The sequence below is a fragment of the Rhipicephalus sanguineus genome, chromosome 6, assembly GCF_013339695.2.
Source record: "Rhipicephalus sanguineus isolate Rsan-2018 chromosome 6, BIME_Rsan_1.4, whole genome shotgun sequence".
In the NCBI taxonomy this organism is placed as follows: Eukaryota; Metazoa; Arthropoda; class Arachnida; order Ixodida; family Ixodidae; genus Rhipicephalus; species Rhipicephalus sanguineus.
The window spans coordinates 94,069,206-94,094,184 of record NC_051181.1 but is presented as its reverse complement, the minus strand read 5'-3'; the positions used below and the strand labels follow the sequence as shown (position 1 = coordinate 94,094,184).

Sequence of the window (24,979 nt, the reverse complement as noted above, 5' to 3'; positions counted from 1 at the left end):
TGCACTACTTTTTCGTTTAACATATTGGAATGGAAAAAAAAAGAAACGTTGACAACATAGTTGTTCTGTTTGTAGTCTCCCACCAAAGTTTACGAGGAATAGGGTTCGCGACGAATGTTAATGTCTACTGGGTATAGTCAGATCTGGTTTAATGCATAACTGCGCGCAGGTCTACACGTGCGCTGTACTACATCCATACATTGCACGAGTGCGAAGTGGAACTAGTTGTTGAAGGCCAATAGATGATACGATGGACTTCTTCGTTATCCCTGGTATATTGAGCAGAACAAGCAGTTTAGTCAGGACCCACGGAGGTGTTCCACGAACACATAAGGGGGGGGGGGGGGCATTCTACCCCAGCCGAGGTCACTCTCTCTTTTCTGCCTTTCCGCCAATAAACCCATCTCCCTCTCTCTCGCGCATGGGTCGCAAGGCTAGCAATAATGTCATGTTTAAATTCTGAACTGTTTCAACACGCTTGGTGTAACTGTCTTTTTCGCAAACACCATTTCCCCTGAACTTTTGAGGGCCACTGTCCATACTGTGCTTTTTTTTTTTTTGCTCTGTAAGTGCCTTTGTTGCTCGCCATGTCAATCTGTCAATCTAATTTTATATTCCACAAACATAAGAACTGCCCAGCGCTGTTCCACTTACGTGTACGCCTCCGGAGTCGATTCTGGTATATATATATATATATATATATATATATATATATATATATATATATATATATATATATATATATATATATATATATATATGCGTGCGTGTGTGTGTGTGTGTGCGCGCGTGCGTGTGTGTGTGTGTGTGTGTGTGTGTGTGAGTGTGTGTGTGTGTGTGTGTGTGTGTGTGTGTGTGTGTGTGTGTGTGTGTGTGTGTGTGTGTGTGTGTGTGTGTGTGTGTGTGTGTGTGTGTGCGTCCGTGCGCGCGTGTGTGTGTCTGTGTGTGCTGCTTCACTGAACCCGCGATATTTAAAAGAGGCGAAATATATTTGGCGACAGAACTGCGGGTTCCAGTGACGGCGTCCCCTAAATGTTTTGTTTGTTATCTCGACAGCATACTCTAGAATAAAATTGCACACCCGATAGCATCACCCCACGACAATAAATACAAAACCTCGACTGTCGGCTCTCCAGTTTCTGATCTTGACGGGCGCTCAACGTGAGAACTTAAGAAGCCTGAAATCGAATCATCTGCAGCAGCAGACATGCGCGGAACAGTGTGTGACGCGAGCCAGACGGGTTGAATTCCCCCCGTTCCAGCGTAATATCGCAACCATCCCCCCATCTCTCCTTCGCTCAAATGAATTAAAAATGGCGAACTTCTTCTCTATATTTTTCCTCTATATATACCTGTCTCTCTACACGAATCCCAAAATCTATTTGGAAGCGCCGCTCTCAGCTAAGCTGCATTTGGCCAGAAATGAACAATACTTCTATTCCCCCCTTAAAGGGACTCTGCAACACTTTTACAAGTAATCGTCGAATGGCTTCATCAAAAGAGCTTACTGTCTCTCGAATCGACTGCCGCAAAATATTTTTTAGAATCCGTCAAGTACGAACGAAGTAACAGCGAACTGTCGCACTGTTCAAGCGCTTTCTCTCTCCTCTTTTCGTACCAGCGAGAGCGCTGAAAGCTACAAAGGGAGGCGAGTGACAAGGGGTCAAGACGATGTGTCCCTTCGTCAGCGCGCGTCATGACCTTGATCACTTCTCATTTTTTCTTCGAACGCGCCGCTTACATTCAGTGCGGTCGCGAGCGCGCGCGCGGTAACGTGGCGGCATCCCGCGGCTACCACGGTAACTATGCAGCTCAGGATGCTCAAATCAGCCAAAGACCGTGGAAAGTAGGTTTACGGCGCGGTCGTTTGGGCCTATGACATCATTTGTCGAGAGAAGAGGGAACGGTTTCTAGCTGATTTTGAGAATTAATTGTAAAATCCGGGCTACGTGCTGCGCTATAATGTTTGCTTCACGTGTTCTCAGGAGCCTCGACTGTCGATCGGTAGCGTTTTCTGACCATGCTGAAAAAGCGTTGCAGGTTCCCTTGAACGCGGAAGTGAGAATTGGGATAGGGAATTAGCAGAGCAGTTTCGCATGTGACAGTCCCATCACCTCGGGACCGTTTCTTCAATGTGCACGAGTACGAACGAGCATCCACGCTTCATACCCATCGTAATAATTAATGTACGCTGCGCGGCGGTACACGCATACTGCATTTACAGCGAGCACATGCTTATTCATGTCTGGCACCGGAGCCAAGGGATGCAGATGGGAAGAGACGGCAAAGGCACTATTCGTGTTGACCGCGTTACTGCGCTGCTACACAGCGAACACACTGCATGTCGCCCGGTTCGCCATTTTTTGCGCAGCTCATTATCGTGCTCTGCATACTGCGTCCCTCGATCGACCCAGTGGTACCGTAAGGGTGACAGGACAGGTAGGCTTACGTCTAAATCTTTTTAGGGGCACGGGCAACGAGTGACACTAAAACACCCTTCCAAGCACTTCCGGTCGAGCAGTTACTTCCGGTTTGTCGACAATGTGTTTTAAATAATAAAACTGGTACGAAATCTACCGTTCCGGTTCAAGTTAAGAGCTATATTAGATAAACATGATATCGGAGGACAAACTTACTTGATATATACACCAATTAATTGTCTAGGTAAATAATGAAAACTAATTGAATGAGCTCACTGAAAGAGGACACGCTTTTCTTGTGAGAAGCGGCGATCGATGCGGCACCTGGCGCTGCAGACCTCAACTACGAGTTTCTTTCTACGTGACCTCTGAGATCCGCTCTCAGCATCGACGCTGCAACACTCCGCACCACAGGGATCCACCACTGTCACGTCTAGAGGAAAGTACCATCGGCTACCGTCTGTCAAAGCAAATATTTCATCGAACACATTCAGGGAAGGTTCTCACTTCAGTGACAGGGGCGGCGCCAGTGGGGGGTTTGGGGGGGCTCCAGCCCCCCCAAAATTTTCCCCTGCCCCCCCTTTGCCCCCCCAAGAGCAAGCATAGTCAAAATACAATACATATGTTCCCAGCCTCTCAGCCCCCCTGAAGGAACCCACTTGTCCTGGGTGCCCCCCCAGTAAAAAAATCCTGGCGCCGCCCCTGTTCAGTGACCACAACGGCAGGATTGCCGCATTATGCTAAGGAAGGGAGGAAAGGGAGGGACGTCAACGTGTCTAGAAATACTGGTATGCTACCCTACACTCGCAGTTTTAAAGATAGACATGGAGAAGATGAGGGAGTGAGTGAGCGCGCGCGCACACACACACACCCCCCTCACATTCACAATTAATCGCTATTGGTCTATAACCGCGTATTGATAAAGCCACGAAGGCTTTTCCTGCGAAGGTTATTTATTTATTTATTTATTTATTTATTTATTTATTTATTTATTTATTTATTTATTTGCTCTCACGCTGCAGCTAATGTCTCCGCGCTAGCCAGCGCTGGTCCTGTTTGGTCTTTCTTGTCGTCGTCGTATCGCGCTGTTTTAAAAGCGAAGCATTTCTTAGCGGACCTTAGGCACTTCGAGCGTTTCTATCTATCTATCTATCTATCTATCTATCTATCTATCTATCTATCTATCTATCTATCTATCTATCTATCTATCTATCTATCTATCTATCTATCTATCTATCTATCTATCTATCTATCTATCTATCTATCTATCTATCTATCTATCTATCCGCCTAGGTCTGGGTGCTCTCGTGATCGCCTCCTTAGCTTGGTGTAGACCAAAATTGGCGCGGGGGGGGGGGGTAAGAGGGTTGACGAATATGTCTCGTCATGACATTAATAATGGCAAAATCTTGTCGCGTACGTCGTCAAACCCTTTCCTCCAGACACGTGTGGCGCGTGCCCGTTTACCACGGCCGCAGTGTACTGGTATGCGCCGCATGTAATTGACAGTTTATATCTACCCAGGAACGGCGAGAACAGACATTGGTAATTAAATTCGAGAGCGTTAAGACAAACCAAAATTGGCAGCGTTGACCCGACGAATGCAAATATTCAAAATTAGGATCCCAGCAAGAATTGAACCCAAGCATTCTGCTAAATGCAAGCGTCGCTCGGCCCCGGAGGAATAGGCTAACTAAAGTTACGTACGATATTCACATCATCGCACCGTAAAGTGCACTTCGTTTCGATAATACTGACGTATGTGCACTGCACTAACGTGAGTGCTGACGTTACGCCGGACCATAAGTTTCCCTTTAAACGCCAGTGTTGTCGACGTGCCTGGTAAGCCTAAGATGTGCACACAACTACAAAAATTACAAAAACACGTCGATCCACCTCGTAGAGCTTGGCTCAAAGCCAAGAAATGCAGCATAGAACTACTCGCTAACTGCTTCTCATGATACCGATTACCACAAGGCGTGGGATCTGACAAGTTTTTGTCTGTTTGTTTTTTGTTTTGTTTTTTCACTATAATGCCTCAACATTCGCGTTACGCGCCATACACAAGCTTCCGTGCTTGCCCAGCGTTTAACGTGATTGAGCTGAATACTACATAGCCTACGTACAAAGTACAAATCTTGCGACTCGCACAATAGGCGGTCTGTCCCGCGCTGCCTTGACGGTGCGCACTCCAATTTCGCACACTTTCTCACGGTACAGTTGAATCGACTCAGGTGACTGTTTTACAAGCGCTGCTTACATCGCCCCGAGTAAAGGTAACTAGGCTCAGGAGATGCTCCGAACTCGCGTCAACACAGGCGTGCCGCTGCGTCACACACCTGACGGCGCCTAGTTTCCCTTGGCCTGGCCTTCACTGCATAGCACGTCGGCGCAGGGTTCCAGCAGGGGCCTTTTCGCAACAAATAATGCAAGTAATACAACTGCTTGCCACTTCTTTTAGTAATACTGCTGTATATAACGTAAAAAGTGGCAATAGTGCTAAAAATGTGGAATGGTACAGCCCCCTTGTACCATCAAAGGGCAGGTAATATTCAACCGCTTCATCGTCCAAAGGGGCAAAAATATAATGTAGTCAATGGCCTGCAGAGCTGTTCTAGGGCGTCGTGTTTGGCTTCTGATAATTGAGATGTATGGTCTTACGTAACTTTTAACGGCATAAATTAAGCTAGAGTTTGCTTAAGTTGTTTTTATGATCTTTCAGGTATAGCTCACGCGTTGGCTTATACCTGAAAGATCGTAAGAACAACTTAAACAAACTTCGTACAACCTTGTGGTTGTTCAGTTAAAAAGTTTTTTCTCGCTTAGAACAAAAACTACTCTTAAAACTTCCTGTACGTCATACCCACAAAGCATACTACACAACGATGAAAAAGTTATATTTTTACTTGGACCGCTACATTGTGAAAACGAAGCGGCAATATGGGTCAAAACGCTATTTTTCCCAAATTTGTCAATATATTGTGGCAACGTTTCTTCTCCTTTTGATTCCGCAGTATTTTTATCAATTACTATAGGAACGTACAAATTTCTCAATGTGAATATATTACACGCGGAAAAATCGGTGCTCTTTCTAAGAATTTCTAAACATGCAACATTTTGCGACTTTTCGTCAAGGCCAAAAATAATGATAGTTGAAACAAAAATGAATAAACTATCATAGTCATGAAAGAGCAGCGCCTTGAAATAAAGAAATAAATTGTTTCGTAGTAACGGCTCAAACCAATAATTTTATATAAATTGTTATGTACGACACAAGTTCACTTCCGTGCCCCAAGTTCGAAGCGCCCACTAGGCAACACAAATTTTTTTTCCCGAAATATAGCCTCAGAAACTACTCCTGACATTCACACATACCAGCCCAATTTATTTCAGCATGATTGGAGACGGCCGAAAATTTACCTTGTACACTTGATATGGAATGACCCATATATATTTCGGAACGATACACTCAACGTTCTGGAGATAATCGCTCTCATTGCAATAAAGAAGCCTACATGTAATGGCCATCCTTTGAACTACAAGCGCGTGCAGCTAGCATTTAGAATTCCTGGAAGCGGTAACTAATTGTCAAAATAGGTACAGCGACATTTTTTTTTCTTGTAGAAGTCATTTTCATTTATTATTATATATCCATTTCGTACGCATGCGCAAATGCACAAGTTTGCAAGAGAAATATGAGGGGACCAGGCTTAAAACCGCCGCCGAAAGGCGCGCGACGCCCGCCTGCTCTTTCGAGAGGAGTGAACAGAAATAGGAGATGGGAGAGAGGAAGAAATAAAGAAATAAAAAAAAACACGCGCGAAAGTAAACTAGGAGCACAGAAATGTCTACGGACCGGAGGTCAGTTTACCTGAGCACACTCCTACACGGCGACTGTGCTTACTGTAAATTAACGCAAACTGACACGTTCTGTGCTTACACTTTGCGAGTTTCACATTTGTTCGAGGAAACCGCCACTACTATGCCGTCATACGTGGTTGTTGTGACGGACAGCGCGCTTATTTGAACTTGCCGCGATTTCTGTCTAGGATACATGCGTTCGTTGTGAAGTTTTATCTGCGTCTGTACTTAGCTGTATGCTTATGTGAGCAGTGCACGAGTTGACGTTTATTTGCACGATACTTAATATTCTTCACCTCTTTCAGCCGAACGAAACACTGACACGTGCTATCTGACAAAGCTTAAACATGTAGCCGGCAACATGAGTAAACGTGACGTCAGACTCTCCGACGCACACTTATATGTATACTTTTATTTCTATGCAAGAATTTCGATACTACACACGCCAACTGAATCGGGTTCTCGCTATGTCCATTCGTGGAGTCTCATTTAGACGTTGTTTTAAGAAAACTAGAAGCGATTTCGCTGTTTTGCCGAGCATGGACGATGCTTCTGCACGGGTCGAGGCTGTCCCGCAATTTGAAACTCAACTCGAGAGGTGAACGTGCAGCACACGCTTTGGAACTTGTCACTCTGATCAGTACCAGCTGCATACTCGTAGAAGTCGGCAACCGGGCCGTGCACACGACGTAGTCAAAACTTATCGCAGCAGTAGGAGGGAGGGGGGGGGGGTGATGCACCATGACCCCCCTTCATGCCCTTAGAACGACGCGATAGCGACTAAAGCAAACAGAACCAAGGCTATCTAAGTGCAAACAAAACACTGACCGCCTATCGATGAGCGCCAACGCGAAGTGATTAAACGTTCTGGCAGTGGTATCCTTGTTTGTATGTATTGATATTCGTAACTCACGCTGACCCATAGAGAGACACATTCCACCAACTTTCCGAAATGTCACGCATTTCGGAAACTAGATTGGAGTCAACAGCCAGTTCGCATTACACCACTGTCGCCACATTCTTTAATTGCTGTCATGCCGACAGGTCGGTGAGCTGCCAAAAAAAGAAAGAAGAACGCGAAAGCACAGCGGCCGTTTTTTACTAGTGTTTTTTACTAGTGTCTTTACTAATAGAAGGCATGATAAATCACAAAGCAACTACTATAGACAAGGACGCGAGAAAGAAGGACGAACACGGTGACGTGTTCTTCTTGCTCCTTCTTCATCTTTGGTCCTTGTTCGTCCTTTATTGCGTCCTTGTCTTAGCAGTTGCACTGTGGTTCATTATGCATCACCAACTCACACAAATGTTTACGTTACTGAAACGCAGCTGAAATTTTCTAGTAGTACTTTAATTTCCGTTTAGGTGTAGTCATAGTGTAGTAGGGGTAGTAGTAGTAGCAGCACAAGTAGTAGTAGTAGTAGTAGTAGTAGTAGTAGTAGTAGTAGTAGTAGTAGTAGTAGTAGTAGTAGTAGTAGTAGTAGTAGTAGTAATAATAGTAGTAATAGAAGTAGTAGTAGTAGATGCTCGACTGCTGACCCGAAGTTCGAGGGCTCGATCCCGTCCGCAGCGGTCTAATTTCGACGGAGGCAAAAAATGCTAGAGGCCCGTGTACTGTGCCGTAGGCGTTAAGGAACATCGTGCAGATGGTCGAAATTCCCAGAGCCCTCCACTGCGGCGTTCCTCGTAATCATATCGTGATTCTGGCAGGTAAAACCCCAGATATTATTATTATTATTATTATTAGTGGTAGTAGTAGTAGTAGTAGTAGTAGTAGTAGTAGTAGTAACTTATAGCGGGTTCGGTAAACAGTCCCTAACCCGGTGCTATAACCTAGAGCTGCACAATACAACGTCAGCAAAACACCTCCTTCAGAAATGGAGCCGAAAGGAAGCCTGAGTGGGCATATTGTTAACGATCCATAGCTAAGATATCATCGCACGATTGAGTAACGGGGAAGAGCACGGCATGGCAGACGGCGCCTCGTCGTGCCGTCTCCTCCTTTGTCTGTTTTCGTTACGAATCGAGTAGGGCCTTTGTGCCAGCGAAGATGTAAGCTATACCCAGAGAGCTACACAACGATAAAAACGCAAACAGAGCAGCAATCCATCCTGCAGCGGATCCTGAACGATCTAGTGAATAAAAAAATAATTAAAACCAGAAAGAGAACACAGTTACGACAGTTAATCGGCCTACTAATGCCTGCCATACTATTTAGGGTATACTATTGACACAGCCACGCGATGGAAGGCGTCATCGAATATGCAGTTGTATCGAATATGCAAGAGGAGACGTATGTATTTCTGTATAGCAATAGAAATCACCGCGCACATGCTATTTATTATGGCGAGTTTTACTTACTAACCATTCGTTGAACCCAGTTCTAGCATAAAAGAATGCATTGCCGAGACCTATAATAATGTGTTCTTGTAGGCAAACGAAATAACCCTGGAATTATTATATTTTTAAACACGTCGAGAAAGATAAACAAGAGATGGTAAGCACGAAGACGAGCCCCACAAGCGCGGAATATATTATCTTAGCGTGCAAGAATGAACAGCGTCAGACGTGTTTTTTTTTTTACCATTTTTCATTTTCCAGAGCCTGCTGAAAGCGCCTGACTTATGGGAGCTTACCTTTACCAAATAACAAGCTCTGCAATGCCCGTTCTGAGGAAACAACAAAAAAGGTCGAAAAAAACTTACGCCACTCGTTTGATAAACAACGTCGGTACATTCGGCTTTTTTTTTCTTTCTTTTTTCCTCTCCTGAACGCCCAGCTGCAATGTAGAGGCATAATAATATCGGCACGTCGCGAATACCGTTGTCAAGCGGCGCTTGCAAGGGGTTAAGGACCTCGCCGTTCCGCAACCAGGGATTCCATCACGAGAAAAGCCTCGCTTGCCGCGCAGAGTGCTTGCGTGAAACGATATTGCGCTTCTTTCTATCTCCTTCAGTGGTCCCGTCGTACATAGAAAAAAGCACCGTGAGTGAACTTTGCCCTTACGAAACATTTTTCGTCCAATCAAACGCAGACAGCGACGGGGCACGCAGTGATTGGCCCGCTGCCTGCCAGGTACAGGCGTCTCGATCGCTAAACGCACACAATGCACATTTGCGGGGGGGCGGGGGGGGGGGGGGGGGAGTGATGGATTACTGATCGGATATTTTTACTATTACTGAGCGAGAAGCGGCGCCCATCCCGAAATTGCTTCCCCGAGTTGAACCCATAGCGACGCGTCACCTTGCTTCACAGATATGACAATTCGCAGGAAACGGAGAACACGCGATGAACAGTTGTTGAGACAGGCATGCGTGTTTCTCTTCTCTCTCTCTCTTTATGTGTGTTTCAGAGAGAGAGAGAAACACGCACTACGTAGATGTATTACGGCATTTCCGTTGCGCCCCTCGAACGGTGGTTTGAACGGAGGATTCGCGAAATGCAATCCAACAGAGTGCGCATTTGTACTCTGTTGGATTGTATGTATATATATATATATATATATATGCGTCGCAGCGGTTCATGAATGCCTATACCTTAAAATTGCTTGAAACGGAGCATCACAGTTAAGAAAAGAAAACGCAAAGCGGGCTACGTTGCAAAGTGCCAATGTCAACCAGCTACCAGATGATGATGATGATATCTGGGTTTTAATGGCGCAAGGGCCATGCTTGGCCAAAGAGCGCCATGAAAACCAGCTACCAGAAGAAAGAAACAAATTTTAACAACAGAACTAACTTGTGGCCTGGTTGGTATACTGCACCTCTTATGTTTTAGCGCCAACACAAAGGCGCGGAAGAATGCACGAGCGCTCTTGTGCTCGTTTGCGTCCTCGCGGTTATTTAAACTAAAACATAAAAAAAAATTTGCCAGTTACATAGCGAAAATAGCCCAAACAAATAGCCCAATGACACAGAGGGAAGCATTACACGATTTCTCTCACGTACGTTCGTTGTTGAAGGAGTTTTTATTTGTCTCCAAAGGTCGTTCATACGTCAACTCTGTTAAAATATTCGCACAGATGAAAATATTCGCACAGAAGTTTACACATACCCGTGTTTTCAAGACATCCTGGTGAATCATCTAAAGATGCGTGCCTCCGGTAATGTCGGCATTCAAGACCGACCTCAGGCAAAGGTCTACCGGTGAGTCCTACTCGCAAACTACAAAACACCTATCTCCCCAACGACCGCTGCTTCACCGTGAGCTGAGTCACGGAGGCAAGTTTCATTGCGGAAAGAACTTAGCCGGCCGGATGCGAAAGGGGACGGACCGTAGGGACATGTAGTGGGCCTCCACGACTACAACCTCCCCCCCTCCCCCCCGTCCCTGCCAGTCTCGAAGATTCGCACTCACGGCGACGTGCCTGGCCTGCACAGTGCAACCTCGAGTCCAGCGAGCACCCCGTTCGCCCTAAGTACAGGCACGGTGTTTCCCCTCGAGGCTTGTCGTCTCCTCCCTCCTTTCAGGAAGGAGGAGGGCAGCACAGGAGGAAACAAGGGAACCCCCCACGGGAGGAGACATTAGCGCGCGCTCTCGCAGGAGGAGGCAGCGCACAACGAGCGACTCGCGTGCTGCCGGCCCTGCAGTTTACGCAAATCGCGAGAGTGCCTCAAGCACTCGTGCATAGTGAACGCGCTACAGAGAGCGGTTCGCTCGCCACGCCAGGCCTCCTATGTACCGCACATTGATGACTCGTTTCGCGTAACCGACCCGATCGCCCCGCATCACACGCAGTAGCCGAGTGCGTCCCGCTTGCGCTTGTCGTAAGTACACTCTGCGAGAGTGCCGGGGATGCATGCGCGCAAATTCATGGTATAGCTTCTACGTATTTCGGGTAATGAGCGCTTCTTCATGCGGCGTTGCGTGCACTGTACGCACGAAGCGTTCAGCGCAAGTCGAGAGAGATGACGCGCTAGAGAGGTAGCTCTCCGGCCAGGAGTACACATATGAAAAGTTCCTTATGGGGGTGCATTCAGCGTTTTCTGCTTGCGGCAGGGTTGTTTTTCCAAGAGAAGCTGCAGGATTTTACGAACGGAACCTGAACAACTTCAAGTCAAAATGGTTACCGTAGCTTGACCCATCGATAAAGCCGAGGTAACCACTGATAAGCAGGGGGAAGTCCTACAAGACCTCCATTAACAACCACTTTTCGGGCGCTGTTGGCAATGTTTGCGATATGTTAACCCCCCCTCCCCTACTATGCTGTTTTTTTTTTCCTTTTCCGTCCGCATTCCTTCCGCGTGGGTCTCTAACACGCGCTTGATAGGCTAGCGCAGTCAACGCATATAACGCGTATTGGACAACAATCGCTGTCTGGAGGCAATGTTTACGCACCTGTGCGCACGCCTTGAGCGCCGTCACGCTTTAGACTCGTCACATTGTAATCAGCTAAGAGGTTTGCGCAGTAGACGTATACTATGTCAATGTGATTCCCGACACACGCCCATAAGATAGGTTTGTGTTTCACTGTAGCTTCCAGCGATAAATTATAAGTTCGCGTCGAGTAGGCCATTGCCCCGAGGACATCGGAGTGCAACGCCTGAAGTCTTTATCCGCTGTACACACAGAGTCATCAGCGTCCCGTTTTTTTATGAAAACTGCGGAGGCCCTACGTAAAATAAACGGCCGATGTTCACACAGTCCAGTAATACTCAAGGATACAGAGATCTTTTTTTTTTCTGTACAGCTACAGAATGAAAATACCCGATCGGTACACCTCAAATTTAGCTTTTGTAGCGTAGCGCACGGGATTCGGCGGAATTAAACTAATGTATTTGTCGCTTTCTCTCTAGGTTGTACTAAAGCGTGAGACATAAAAAGAGAGAGAGAGAGAAAGAAGTATTATAATGCCAAGAACCGTGAAGTTCGGCCGCAGAATAATCCGCACCACCGAGAAACTACTTGATGACACCCTAAAAGATGGCGACTATCATTCGTATCTAGCATTCGTAGACTGCTATAGGCATTCCTGGTACTCTCTTAACATTGGCAGCTGTTACGTATTATTCGTGTCCAGAAACCCTTTCGCGTGATGATTGATCTGTAGCATGTGGTCACGTGGACTGGCGTTCCATGAAGAACGAAAGCCTGTGCAAATAGGTCCCCTGGCTATTCCAGCATTTTAACCGATCACGAAGGCAAAATGAAAATTTGAGAATTAAGTAGAAAAAAATGCAGAAACAAATGACTTGAAAACTTTCTCTATCCTTCATTTCATTTTAACTAAACAAGGTAAAATACATCCGAGTTTTTTTTTTTCTTCCGGGGGAGGGGGGGGGATACCTCGAATTCACCTGCGTTAAAGCCGAATGCGCCGAAATTTCGTCCTCAACCTGGGGCCGAATTCACAAAACGTCGATATCGTAAGATTATTTTCCCGTTGCTCAGCCGACTTCGTTAATGATATGTCCCGCATCGTGATTGGGTGAAATATTCTCTTACGAAAATGCGTAGCGTAAGACGTTCCTTGTAAATACGGGAGGGGCTTATCCAGAATATTTTTTTAGTTGGGGTTAAACCATGCTTTATGTATGTTCGTGTGCGTTCACACTTTCACATGCAAAACTGCAAGATCCCGGCTATGCCTGTGGAATACGGTTACTGTATCCCCGGTAAGTCAGTAAGTTCTACTGCAAAAAAAAATAAAATAATAAAAAAGAGGTAATCAAAAGCATTTCGTTTACGATAAATGCGGCGCCTAAATGATTTGTATCGATTACTACTACAACTGTCCCGTTTTGTACAACCAGCACACTCCTGTAAGGCTGATGAGAGCTACGACTCAGCTTGGCTCGACTTTCGGCCGGATTTCTTCACGTTTTCCTCGTCCTATCCATCCATCAAGCTCTATTACAGCTCGGTTCGGAGAGAAACAATGCCTTAAAAAAACGTAAAAAAAAAGTAGCCAATCTCGCATCAGCCATATCGAATGAAATATTACGATACCGGAACCGCTCGGCTGTGTCGTTCCATCAATCACGGCATCGATTGCGATAACTAGCTAGACCCTTCAACGAGTCGGTAGGGAGCTTCGGAAAAGGATAGATAACGCCGGCAGGGCGTTCTCTGGGGGCCACCAAATTAATGAAGGCGCGCCGAGGTGAAGAAAAAGATGCCAACGGAACTCGCTCGTTCGTGGGGCCGCAAAGAATATATACGCTACAGCTCGTCACTGCCAGCGACGATTCGCAATCTTTATGACACCTTCGTAAAACTCGGCGTCCCCCTCCACTAAAGCGTTCGTTCTCCGCACGTACGCCAGACGCCTCTCTGGTCCCGCAATAGCCCCGTTCACATCGTCACGAAAGATAAAAAAGAAAGAAAAAAAAAAGTCGCAGACTGAACGGACCGGGGTCGAGCGGTTGCTTAGATGCTAATGTGTTGCGCTGCTAAGCTCCGGGGCGGAGGTTTCATTTCCAGTCATGGTGGCCGTATATCGAAGGGTGCGAAACCCAAAGTAACACCCGTATACACTAATGAAAACCAGAAAATTATGAAGCCAAGGAGGGCATAGGGGTCATTAATTGTACTGTTTCAAGTGTGTCGTAGTGATTGGGTATATAGATGTCAAGAAAGTAAATTGGACGAAAAGACGACTGCTTTCTACGAGCGGCACTGACTAACACTTCCAGGGCTTGCATGCACATAAATACCCGATAATGTGGACCAGAGGACGACAGTCACCGTAACTCAATTGGTAGAGCATCGGGCGCGTTATCCGAAGGTTCCAGGTCCGGTCCCTGCCGGCGGCAAGTTGTCTTTTCGTCCACTTTACTTTCTTCACATCTATATGGCATCTACTGCAATACAGTTTAAAACGGTACGGTTAACGTCCCCTATACCTACCGTGGCTTCATTATCTGCTGGTTTTCATTGGGGCCGTGTCAAACAAAGAAACGAGCCCTAGAAAATTCCCTTCTTTCATCCGCGTACACTAAGGCTCAAAAGCCGGAGTTTAATACTGTACTGCACATAATCATATCGACGTTCTAACACGTAAAGCCGCAGCACTTATTTCTATCACTGAACCATTTATAGTAGTCCGGAATACCAATCTAATCAGTCGTCACAACGGTATTCATGAAGGCGCTACTTATTATCATCTTTTTTTTTTGCGTGCAAGTAGCCTATTAAAGATGCCACAATTCTCCTGTTCCCTAACTCCAGCATTTCTTTCTTTTTTTTCTCCCCAACACTGCGTCATTTCCCCGCCATGGTTTCCGTCTTTCCTTCCCCATTTGCCTTATCCTGTACAGTAAGATAGAAAACCAGAAGATTGTTGTCCGGTTAACCGCCCCGCCGTTCCCTAATCTCTCTGTAGTATAGGAAAATAATAAAAAAAGCTAAATTCTGCACGAAGGAAACGTGCGAGGTCGGGCGATCAGCGACACTGCAAAGGGAACGGGTGGCAATATATGCAGCACGTTCGCGGAAAGCAGGCATTTCGGATTCGGATAGGCAATTACACGCAGACTACAGAAACAAGAGCAACGCCAGCTGTGTGGAATACGGATAAAGACGATATACACTGCGATGCATGTGCCGGCAATGAGTTTGCAGCCACGAGACGCGTTCGGTGCGGCGTTTGGTGATGATGGAAAGGAGCACACGGCCGGGCGCGGAAACAAGCTGTACGAGCTTCGTGGAAACAGCAACTGCCGGTTCTGGTACAGAGTTTGAGCACGGGAGTTTTGTTGAAGGTTCTCACAGCTTTGAACTTCGATGCCAGCATTTGGCGCAGCGCAAGAGAAAAAGAGAAAATAAAGGCAGAGAGGTTAACCAAGTTAAAGTCCGGTTTTCTACTGCTGTGCGCGGGGCCAGGGGTATGGCGTTAGTGTTAACCGCACTTCTGTACAATAAAGCAGGCCGCGTAACTAGTAATCAGTACTTTCATTCGTATTTCGAAAGAAGGAAGGAACAAGCGGAAAGACAGGGAGGTTAGCCAGTTATTATACCGGCTGGCTACCTTGTGCTGGGGGAAGGGGTAAGGGGGATAAAAGATGATAGAAAAGAGATTTTACAAAAAGAAAAAAAGAAGAGGAAGAACAGAAAAAAAAGGAAAGGTGAAGACGACACTGCTTAAAGTCTGTCTCTAAGGCCAGTTGACCGCAAGAAACGCAACAAAGCTTTCAAAGCCTTCTCTACTAAGGACGGACTCGGCCATGTCCCAGAGCCATTTGTTCCGACAAATGGCGGTTATCAAGCCCATCTAACGCGTTGGAACGTTCTTGCCTTAGCGCACTGAAACGGGGACACTCACGCAGAAGATGGGCGATCCGTTTCTTCGCAGCTGCAGTAATTGCATGTAGAGATGTTGGCCATTTCAATAAGAAAGGAGTAGGCATTCGTGAAGGCCACGCCAAGCCACAGGCGGCACAGCCGCGTCCTCCTCGAAGCACTTCGAAGTGCTGATCAGAGTAATGCGGTTAGAAAGTACAGCGCAATCATAATTGACACTGCGTCAGTATTAAATGTAAAGCTGAGAATTAACAGCAATTCTTGTAAACACGTGTAAGAATATGAATCGCGGTTATTCGCTGTTCCGGTATTTAAGAAAAAGAAAAGTTATTACAAGCAGACGCGATAAAAACAGCAGATTTCGGCGAGAACCTGGTCCCGTATTCGCAAGAAGCTTCTTACTCTTTTGAATTGTTCGTAGAAGCAAATTTCAGCTGATCCTAAAGGTAGTGACGGCGGGTGACCAATGTCCAGTAACACTTACTAAACAAGATGTTCGTGAATACGGCCCCTGATGTTTCCTTTCACGTCCTTCGTAGTTTCCTAGCGTCGATAGAACAGCAGCAGAGCTAGTTGGTGATTTAGAATCGACATATTTGCACAGCGCCAAGTGAACGAGGACGCATGAAAGGACACAACACAGAGTTGAAATCAGCGCCTGCGTTGTGTCCTTTCATGTGTGCTCGTTCACTTAGCGCTGTGCAAACATGTCGATCCTAACATCATTCTCCTGTCTGAATCGCAGCGAACGTCAGTCTTCTAGGCAAGCTCCCAATATCGCCTTCTCAAAAGGAAATATATAGCAGTCGCACAAAGGGGGCTCCCGAAAGAAGGCTATAGACCGCGTGTGACTTGATGACACTGACCTGCGGTTGATGCGCGCACGTAGTCCGTCCTTCCAATGCGACGAGAACGAGCGGCTGCCGGGGTCCTTATCTCTTTCGCCCTCCGGAACTGCGCCGGGCTGGCCGACGAATTTCCCTCCCTCGACTCCCTGATACGGTCGTCCTGGGGAATTCAGCGAGCGAAGGGAGAACGGAGATGGGGGTGGGAGGCCTCACTCGCCCCCGGACACCGGGCCGAGCTGCGACGATGATGTAGTAGACAGGTCCCGGCTTTCGCAGTGGCCGTGCCGGCACCGGCGGGCACGGCGCTCACTCGTCAGCGGCGGCGCTCGCAACGCCGACACCGTGTCCTGCGTGCGTACGCCTCCGCGAATGCGATGCCGCCCTCTCGTCTACGGCGGATCGGAGCCGCCGCCGTCGGCGGCTCGGCAGGAACATGGCCCCGGTAAAGTCGGCAGCCGGCAAAGGACGAAAACCCGCTCTCTGAGATGAGAAACACCGGAGAAAAGGCAGCGAACTCACACACGCGCACACACTCACAGAGATACACACGCTCGGTCGTTTTCGTCTGCTCGGGATGCACCGGAAGAAGAGACGCTCACAAACACGCACGCACCAACGCGCAGAAAGCACGACGGCAGCGATAGGGGGGAGCGAGCGATGATAACACGCGGCCGAGAGAGCGCTGCTGCCACCGCCGTCCTCCGGCGCTACTTGAAGCCTTTCGGTGGCCGGTATCGGAAGCGGCAAGCCCCGTGGACCAGAGTCCGAAGGGGAAAGATGCTGTGCGAATGGTGGCGCCACTCTTTGGATCGGAGCGCAAGCCGCCTCGCCGGCATTCACTTCCAACGCTATTCGCTTCGATCGATAGGGGGCCCTGGCGCTCTCTGCGGGATTGGGGACGATCCACAGCCGGGCCAATTCCTCTTTTCTTTTTCCGGGAAGCATTTCGGAGAGTTCTGCTTGCAAGAACTAAGTGAAGACGCTGCGGCGGATTCAAAGGAAAAGAGGGGAGGGGGGAGAGGGGGATAAGAAGTGGTAGGGGCGGTCGCCCTCCTAAGCCCTTGACAGCACCCTCCCCCCTCAATCCGCCATCCGCGCCCTTCATGGTGTTTCCTGTTTGACAGATGACAAAAAAAGAAATAAGGGGATTACTCTGAACAGCGCGTATGTTATGGTAGAAGTCGTGCGATAACAGTAATTGCGTAAAACAAAAGCCCCCTCCCCCTCATTTTCCTTCGTGCAACCGCCCCCCTCTGAAATGATTGGCTGGACCCGCCCCTGCGATGGCGCCGACCTTGCCCTACATTGTTTTCTGAGTCAGGGTCATAGTCATAACTTTTTCGGGGAGATTCAACCACTCTTTATGTATGTTAGTGAGTGTGTTGGTATGTGTGTGTATGTGTACATACACACGCCAAAGTGAAAATTTTCGGTTCCCCCCACCCCATCTCCCCTGGCTATGCCACTGTTCTCAGCTGTTTGCTCTCTGGCTTCAATTAGTCTGCATTTATGCCGCACATATGTACGGCAAAAGACGTCTAAGCTGCCGACAGAAAGAGCAAAATATTATCGACCAGAACAGGGCATGCTATGAACTGTTTACAAACCTGCGTGTCACTGGTGCCCTTATAGTTCTTTAGCACATCGCCGCATGGGGCGACATCGACATCTGTTTCTGCTAAAACACGGTAGATTTCCGATTTCACGGTCCAGTTAGGACCCAACGCGCAGAAAAGGCCTTGCGCTTTCGTAGGAGCAAGCGTACACCCGTCGTGACGTTCTACATGTCTTCGTAACTGCTACGCCGTCTACAAACGTGGGTCGCGCATTTTTGCTCATCACAGGTGCATAATGCCAGTAATGCGCTTTTTCAGCGATCACGCCGGCTGTCATTTGCTGCTTTATGGAACCACATTACCTCTTGTTTAATAAGCAAAATAATAAACACTAACACACCTCTGCCTCGTAGAATCTTCATTTTTCCATCCCTAAACACCGGACATGCAAAGCAGTGGCTATATTAACTTTCCTGCCTGCTCCGATGCGTACGGTGAAAGGTTGATTGAAATGTACAGGGCTAAAGCACGCAATAACACACCTCTTCAAGTAAAACTGGCAACAAGCTTTGACGTAATGTGTAAGCACAACTTCTTAACCAAGCATACACATCAACATTCTTCAAAGAACAGTTAAACATGTCTCCTAAAGCCAGTTTCGGGTCTTGTTCGTGGCAAATTAAAACAAAAAATCTGGCAGATCCCACGCACTGTGGAATCAATGTAGTGCTAAGCAGCCAGCACAGAGCTGCATACATCGCCTTGTTTGTCTTTGAGGCAAATCAAGTCATTCATGGCATGACATCTAGTTCACCACATATGGCATGTTTGCCATGCATGCAGGCATGTACAATCTGGTATATAACATGCTGACGAAACTTATTTCTGGAAAATCATGCATGCCATGATTTTCAAGTTACCACGTGTAAGTTATGTTCGTCATACAGAAATGTGTCGTCACACCAATTTTGGTATATATCGATTCATTTATACGGCCGCGAGCGCCCTGAGACCATGTGATGTAAATCATGCTGCACATGACATGCGTGTCATGATTTGCACGTTAGAACCTGTCACTTATGTTCATCATGAACTCTTGTCAAGCCATGACAATTTTAGTATACATCAACTTAACGAAACGGCCGCAAGAGCCCCAAAACCGTGGCATGTAAATCATGCTATTCATGACATGCACGTCATGATTTGCACGTTAGGACCTGTCACTTATGTTCATCGTGATATCTTGTCACGCCATACCAATTTTGGTATATATCAACGAAACGGCCGCAAGAGCTAAATCATGCTATTCATGACATGCATGTCATGATCTTCATGTTATGACCTGTCATTTATGTTCGTCATACGGTCATGTTATGCTATACTAATTTTGGTATACATCCCATTAACGAAAGGGCCAGGAGAGCACAAAGTCGTAGGCGGCTAGATAGATAGATAGATAGATAGATAGATAGATAGATAGATAGATAGATAGATAGATAGATAGATAGATAGATAGATAGATAGATAGATAGATAGATAGATAGATAGATAGATAGATAGATAGATAGATAGATAGATAGATAGATAGATAGATAGATAGATAGATAGATAGATAGATAGATAGATAGATACGCTCAAAGTTGCAGAAGTTCGCTAAGAAATGCTTCTCATTTAAAAGTCATATTTCAACATCGACTTTGAGAACTGTCGTTAAAAGGGGAAAAAAAAATGCGAGACGCTGTGTTTTTGTAAGCCGCACCTATTTAATGAAGGAAGGAAACAGAAAGGCATAAGGCAGGTAGGTTAAGCAAAAAAGCTTCCGGTTGACTACCCTACACTGGGAGAACGGAACTAGTATAACACACTGCGGCGACTGGACGATCGGCCATTTTCCGCGCATGTGCTGCCGGAACACCGTCCCCATCTCTCGTTGGCACACAAGGCAGCGAAGGCACTCTTGGGCTTTTTGAGAACGACGGGCTTGTGCGAACGCCTCTGACTTGTGGTGCAGTAGCCCATGCTTAAGTGAAACCACTGCGCCTGTTTAAACTTCCGAATAGCGCAACGCTAACGGATGATCGACCATTGTGCATTATAGCGCTAATTCGTGAGTACGTCTTTTTTAAGCCTTCGTTTCTACGCTTGAGGAATAGGACAGAAAAAAAAAATTACCGGAAACTGCACAATAACGTAACTGCATCAATAATAAGTTCATCGCAGTTCACGTCTTTGCCTTGCGCCGTTGTCACAATCTAACTCCCTGGGAGACCTGCTGCATTATAATGCACGTGCCTTCCCCCCCCCCCCCCCGTCTTTTCCTCTATCGCCTTCAACCTTGTTTTTTTTTAATTATTACGTAACATATTTATACTATGTCACGTGTCGAAGTCGTATTCTTGCTGTCTTCGCTCGATAGAATTGAAGCTATTTTCACCTATACACCGTTGCAGCCGCAAAGTGCGTTACGAATACTGCGATGTGGCATAAAACCTATTATGCAGCAGCCACCACATAATGCCCATGTAGATATCCATGTTTACATAAAAGTGTAACAATTAGGGACGTGTGAATAGTGAAATTTAATCTCGAATCGAATAGTGCGGAATAGTGGCCAAAAATATCGAATATCGAATCGAATAACGAATACAAAATATTTTATTGAAAATTAAAGAAAGAACAAAGAAATGAAATCTGCTCACGTCCTCGAGCACATAACTCAATGAGTTACTGCTACCGAAAGACTACAAAGTGTCATGCAGAAACACAAGCTGTTCCACGTGACCTGGCTTCAGGCTCTCTCGTCATGATGTTACAGTATTTCTTGCAGTTGAAAACATGCGCTCACTGAGCGGCTCAGTAGCAGGGATGGTAAGGTATCGCAAAGCAATTTTGACCATACTTGCATAAAGTTCAGATCCATGCTCTTTCCACTATTTCAAAGGATCATCCTTTCTTGGGATCAGGGGATCATTGAAGTATTTTTGAAGCTCTTGACTGTAAGCTGCGAGCTCAATGTGGTGGTTATTTTGTGACACTAGCAGTTTGACAGTCTCCCAGACTGTTCCTTGGCCTTCTTTGCTGAATCCATGACATGCGGAAATGACGTAATTTGCTTTAAAATAAACATGCGCTCGCTTTTGAACCAGGATATTGGTGAAAGTTTTAACGAAATGTCTACTGTAAGGACGTTAACGTTAGTTTTAGCCACACCATCCTAACCAAGTTGCACCATTGGCCTTTGCCGCGTTTGAGATATTCGTCCTGTCGAATTATTCGAAACTTCGAATACAAGCTATTCGAAAGTCGAATCGAATTATTCGATTAAGTATTATTCGATTCGAATTCGAAACTCGAATATTCGCACACCCCTAGTAAAAAAGTCTTTAACCGTAACAAACACTGTGCGATTATTACCTTGTTCACGCGCACATCAAGGAGGAACTCTCATCGTCTCACCAGGTATATGAACAAAATATTGATTTGCGAATTATTAACAGGTCGTGGCGAATATAAGCGTGATTTGAAATCCGATAATGTCGCTTCGCTGTCTTCGGTACGGAAGAGGAGAGCGAAGTATGAGAGGGAACGTGGAGAGCTTGGCCGGAAAAGCGTGCCTCTTGCCTGAGCTGGCTAATTAGAAGCTAGCATTTATAAGGAGATACATTACCGGGATTAATTAGTAACCGGCACTCTTCAGAGCAGGTGACGGTAATAGTAATGAAGCTTGAAAGCCTTCCTTATATTTCGCTAAGTCTGAGGTCATTGGAACTTGTAAGGATGACAAAAAATTTACTTCACCGTCAAGACCGTGTCCTGCATTCCATAACTAACATCTGGCCCTGTATATTTAAGCACTTGTTTGATCTTGGGAATCTTGCTACTCGTTCGTGTTAAACTTCAGATGCGACGAAAATACGTGCAGAGCATGTAAATACGGATAGATGTTTCGGGTATTTCAGTGTGAAATCGACGCCAGTGCCAGCGCAACCACGTGGTAGATTGCGAGCGATTGTAGAGCGATTAAACCGGGAAGTAGGGGAGAGCATGCGTTGAATAACGAAACACCGTATTCACAAACGGCGCGCAAGCCTCTGTGTCGACATCTTCCCGACATCCCTGCGAGCAACTGCGCTATACCTGATTCACGGTGACGTAAATATGACGTCGAAAGAGAAATTCCAGGAGGAGCAGTTGGCGGTCAAGTCTCGGTTCAGCAACGTCGTCGTCATCGCCACTGCCACCGCCGTATTACCGACGTCGAATCTAAAGAAAAAATCAAGAAAGATTAAGGTAGCTTCGCACTAGTGGTGCCTGCCAAGCGTGACGGAAGTACGGAGCTGTGAGGTCCTTCTTTATTTTTCTCTTCATTTTTCTCTTTATTTTTCTCTCTCATTCTTCCTCTCTTTTACTGTCTTTCTCTCTTTCTCTGTTTTTTTTTCTATCTCTTTCTCTCTGTGTCTATTTCTTTCTTTTTCTGTATCTCTCGCTAGCTCTTTATTTATATCTTTCTGTATCTTTCTTTCTATATATTTCCCTCTCTGTCTGTTGCTTTCTCTGTTTTTCTATCTTTTTCTGTCTTTCTTTCTGTCTATTTTCTCTGTACTCGTTCTTTCGGTCATCAGAGTTATTGCATATTTCACGCCGCACAAATCGGCGCCCGTGTTCTGTGAGCGAAGCAGAAGGTGAAGAAGAGGACGAAGAGACCGCGTGCCGGTTCAGAGTGATGCTAATGATGGTCGGCAGGCCCGTAGCCAGGAATTTTTTTTCGGCGGGGAGGGGGGGGGGGGGTAGGGCACTTGCTGAAAACGTTGACTATTTGAGAAAAACACTTATTTTCATTATTTATTTTTGGTAAAAACACATATTTCACACAGATTTCGGAGGTAGCCCCCCCCCCCCTGGCTACGGACCTGATGGTCGGCTAAAACAATTGCGCTGTGTCTTTTAACGACAGTAATAACAGTAAAATGCCGATGACTGTGAAACTGAGTAGTCACTCATGCGTTTACATTGCCCGAGAGAAGCGCCGCGGCGGCCGCGCTGCTTGAAATACCTGATAGAGGGCGCCCTTGCCGAGTGACGAATAGTGGCAGCTGCACAACAGGAATGAGGACGTCTGCGTAGCTGTGGCAGTTCAAACTCCAGGATACGCGGATATATTTTTGTTGTCCTTCGTAGGCTGCGCACACTCGCTGCTGGCGGCAGGCGAGCATGTCGCTTCACGTACACCGTCGCGGAAAGGTCAACCGCACAAGACGTGAGTGGCGGTGTTTCCGCATTCGTTACTAAATGCCTATCTCGTACAGTGATCGTATCTATAGAACAGCTATTGAATCGCAATTTTAAAACTCATGTGGCTTGCGGACTGTTGAAAGATACTCGTTTAACAACCGTGCGTGCGCGTTTTCAAGCGTGTGTATACTTCCAGTTGCATGTAGCGACAACCGTAAATCTGAATTTCATTCATTGATCAGGCATTTTATGGGGAGCGCCGTAATATGTAACACTATAAATAACGTTTACTGAGCGGAATAAATTAATGCATACTGGAGTTTGCCAACAAGAAAGAGGCCGGACTCAATCGAAAATGTTTGGGAACGGGCTTTCCTGCTTTTCAAAAGATGATTCGCGGACTCAATTTCATCGAGAGCTTGGGTTCAACCGGGTTCACGGTGAGCGTTCTATTATAACCATCGCCGGTATGCCCAAGCACTAATTGCACAATCATTAGGGCTCTGTTCAGAGAACTGTGCTTTGATTTGCGTTTTCTTCTTTTTCGGCTATGAGGCCCGCGATGTACCATCAGAGGTTAACGAAGTGACAAAGCGTTGTCGCGTTGGATGCACCATTAGTTTGGATAGTCACGAAAAATGCAGCGGTGTAGCTTGCAGTTCTGCGCGAATGCATGTCTTACATTTTTTGGTACATATATGCCACCCTTACTCATACAACAACTTTGTTAAGGCTTGTTGGCGGGTGAGTGGGTTCTGACTCGCAGTGAACGAATAACAGCATGAAAAAAAAGAAAAAATTACACCATCTCCCGCTAAAGGGGACCATGAGGCGATGCGAAGCCGGAGCACTTGCACGATCGCGTTCCGTTGGCGTTCGTTGGGCATGCTACCGACCTCGCGTCGTGGAACGCGAAGAGGGACGCTACGCGCGTCGTATCTTCCATCTAGCCTGGCCGTTAATTCTCACAGGGCGAGCGGGGAACGTGGTCGACAGGCGGGCGAGAGGGGGGCAGCAGGGGAGAGGAGAGAGGAGCGGAGGGGACGCGCATGCGCTCGAGCTCATCGCGGCTTTGCGCAGGAGAAAATTTCGGCATGTCTAGCCCGCGTTTCAGACGAAGAGTGGGAAGGGGGAGGGGAGAGGGAAAGTGGAGAGGGGTAGGGGAGAGGGAAATTGGAGAGGGGGAGGGGAAAGCTTGAGTGGAGAGGAGGTGTGTGGAGAGGGTATGCGCATGCGCAGTAAGGGTGGTCACGCCGCACACCACCACCACCACATCACCACCGGATTGAGCTCCGCCTTAAGATACTTCGCATCTAAAAGAATCGGCAGATCCCACGCGTTTTGGGAATCGGTTTGATGCGAAGCAGTCAGCGAGTTATTCTATGCTGTATTTTATGGCTTGGAGCCAAGCGTTACGAGGTGGATCGACGCGTTTTTGTAAGTGTAGTAGCTGTGTGCATGTCGTGGGCTTACCAGGCACGTCGACAACACTGGCGTTTAACGAGTCACTTATGGTGCGACGTTACGTCTGCCCTCACGTTAGAGTACATGCGTCACTATTATCGAAACTAAGTGCACTTTATGGTGCAATCAAGTGAATATCATAGTAAGGTTCATTAATGTATTCAACCGGGGTCGAGCAATGTTTCACTATAGCTTACTGAATCATAGGAATACAAATGTAATGTTTATTAGACTGCTACAAAAACGGAGCCAACGCTTGAACCACAGACGTTAACCTTACATGACACCTGTATCGTAGGAGTGCACATGTAGTGTTTTATTGCTTTCTTGCAAAATTAGATAGCCAACACCACAACCA

General features: G+C 46.6%; 2 protein-coding genes across 2 annotated transcripts in view; one reads left to right on the top strand and one right to left on the bottom strand.

Annotated features, from left to right (window-relative positions):
- Nucleotides 1–16,856, bottom strand: part of LOC119395997 (solute carrier family 35 member F1) — a 146,415-nt gene extending 129,559 nt beyond the window's left edge. The window contains exon 1 of the mRNA XM_037663025.2: nt 16,388–16,856. The gene's annotated coding sequence lies outside the window, so the exon portion shown is untranslated. The remainder of the gene's footprint in view (nt 1–16,387) is intronic.
- A 6,170-nt stretch (nt 16,857–23,026) lies between these two features.
- The window catches only part of LOC119395996 (venom serine carboxypeptidase), a 29,850-nt gene continuing 27,897 nt past the window's right edge, over nt 23,027–24,979 (top strand). The window contains exon 1 of the mRNA XM_049416853.1: nt 23,027–23,182. The gene's annotated coding sequence lies outside the window, so the exon portion shown is untranslated. The remainder of the gene's footprint in view (nt 23,183–24,979) is intronic.